The sequence below is a fragment of the Onychomys torridus genome, chromosome 16, assembly GCF_903995425.1.
Source record: "Onychomys torridus chromosome 16, mOncTor1.1, whole genome shotgun sequence".
In the NCBI taxonomy this organism is placed as follows: domain Eukaryota; kingdom Metazoa; phylum Chordata; class Mammalia; order Rodentia; family Cricetidae; genus Onychomys; species Onychomys torridus.
The window spans coordinates 26,177,176-26,179,693 of NC_050458.1; the positions used below are offsets into that span (position 1 = coordinate 26,177,176).

General features: G+C 37.8%; 1 non-coding gene across 1 annotated transcript; it reads left to right on the top strand.

The window, feature by feature from the left end:
- Positions 1-560: 560 nt before the first annotated feature.
- On the top strand, positions 561-666 carry LOC118597567. The gene has a single exon (XR_004946864.1). It is a non-coding gene; the product is annotated as a U6 spliceosomal RNA (small nuclear RNA).
- The last annotated feature ends 1,852 nt before the right edge of the window (positions 667-2,518 follow it).

Consider the following 2,518-nt stretch of genomic DNA (forward strand, 5'->3'; position numbering starts at 1 on the left):
ACCATTCCCCAAACTTGCTTTTAATCTTCAGTTTACTGATTCTTAGGACAAGAAAACTTGCACAGTGGAAAACACCAATCAATTAACCAACCAACCAACCAATCAACCAACCAACCAACCATTCAACTAATAATAATAATTTTAAAAGCAAAGAAAAGCAAGAAGAAGTATATTTGTTGGCATCTGGGTCTGATGAAAATGTGGCATGAGTGTTAGAAAATTCTTAAAACTCATCCATCAATTCATAACAAAGGGTTTCAAACTTGAGCATGTATCAGTAACCCTGGAAGGCTTTCCAAACATCTTCTGAGCCTCACCAACAGACTTAAAAAACAGTAGGTCTGGGATGGAATCTGAGACTCTTCATATTCATGGGTAAATGCTGGTACTATTGAAGAGCCTGTTAGTAAAGTTTCCTTGACCATCAATCTGACTCCCTGTCAAATGAAATGAATTATTCAAACATGCATATTTTAAAAGATCTGGGAGACTCTTCCTGCCACCCTCATGGGATTTGTTAGTGAGAATTTCTGAAAATTGCATCACAATTTATTTAATTAGTACTTGTTTTGGCAGCACATTTACTAAAACTGGAAATACACAGAAAGATTAGCATGGGCCCTGTGCAAAGATGACATGGGAATACTTCAAGCAATCCATAATCTTAGAAACCTTTTACACCATTAGTTAAAATGTAAAATGGTGTAATGCTATGGAAACTGGTATGAAGATTCCTCAGAAGATCAAAAACAATTGCCAAATTATCTGGCAGTCAGTTTCAAAGCAAAGTCTTGAAAGGGCATATGCATCCCATGTTTATTATACCATTTTTCACAATAGCTGGAAGATGTAAGTAACACATGTTCATTGACAGATGGATGGATAGATAAAGAAATGTCTGCTACATACCTTTTGCTATTATTCATACCTTAAAAAATTATGTCGTGCATGTGTGTGTGTGTGTGTGTGTGTGTGTGTGTGTGTGTGTGTGTGTATGTGTGTATACCCAGGGAAGCCAGAAGCAGTCTCAGATTCCATGAAGCCACCATTACAGATGGTTGTGAGCCACCTGATGTAGGTAGTAGGAACTGAACTCTCCTCTTCTGAAGGAACAGCAAGTACTCTTAACTAGTGAGCCATCCAGCCCCCCAAGTACTTTTATAAAGTTTTGGTGATGAATACAATTTGAGGCTTAGATCTTGTTTGTGATGTGACCTGTGAGTAAGGATTTTTGAAGGCTCCTCATATGGTAGTCATGGCTGTCAGACATTGCTGTATCAGTAGTTTGCAACTCGTGGGAATGTCTTTGAGCATCTTGTTAAACTCTAAATGCTCAGGAAGCTTTTGCATTTTCTTCTCATTACCCCCAGTAAGTCTGATTACTGCTGTTTCCCTTCCCCTTACTAATTTGAGAATTATAGCATTCATGATTCTTAATGCTTCTCAGATAAAATACCTATATGTCTCAGTTTTAGAAAGTTACATTTCATCATCTGCTGATGCATATAATCTGAGTCCCTTTTGAGCCTGGTGAAACATTCCTAACTTTGGTCACCCATGTCAACAGTGCTCTTCTATCTTTTTCAGTCCTCAGATGAGACATGGCATTGAGTTTAATGTTAAACTATCAAAGTTCTACCATTTTGTTTGGGTGTTAAGCTTACCAGTTCGTGGACCATTTAGGACAAAGGGATAAAGTTTCATTACAAATGAATATTTGTGTGATGGGATTAGCTTCTGTCAAGGGTGGTTTGCCCTGCATTTCTGAAAGCCAGTCTTGTTAAAGGATAGATGGCCAATCCTGAGGAATTAGCTGCAGTGTCAGGGCATGGAAAACAGCTCCCCCAAAGTCCCCTATTGAGAGCCAATTTAGATTTTCATGAGATCAGAGATTTGGCAGCAGAGAGGACAAGGACTTGCCAGCCCAATGCTGTTTAATATTAATTAAACCTATTATAACTCAGTATCTGTTTCTCAGCTATTCCCAGGCAGAATACCAGAGAAGAAAAAAAGTCTGTGTTCACATCACATATAAGTTGTATAATCATAAATTTATTCATAATTACATATTCATATGATATAATATGTTATTATATATTCTGTATTTTTGAGGGTTTTTTTGAGTAACTGAAGAAGATGAATGGGTACACCAAGTTACTAATTTCTATTAAGTGAGCTACCTGGGAATAACCACACAAAAATGTTCTGATGCAGGTGTTATGCTTACAAATACAAATTCTCAGTACCCCAAAGAAAGCGAAAACAATTCTGTGTAGCTTGCACAGTAGGCATTAGGGAGTGGTAGTAATTAAAATTGGGGCAGGGTTTGCATGGAGACATTGTGGAGAAGATGAGTATCCAATTGAAATGCATTTCCTGAGATGGAGAGATGTGAAGGTACCCAGTAGGACTCAAAGGACAAGCAACATCAGAACATGGGCATCTTCCCTTTTGAGAAGATGTTCAAACCTGACACCTGAAGTAGAACTATCATTGTCTTTCCTTATCTGAACAAGCA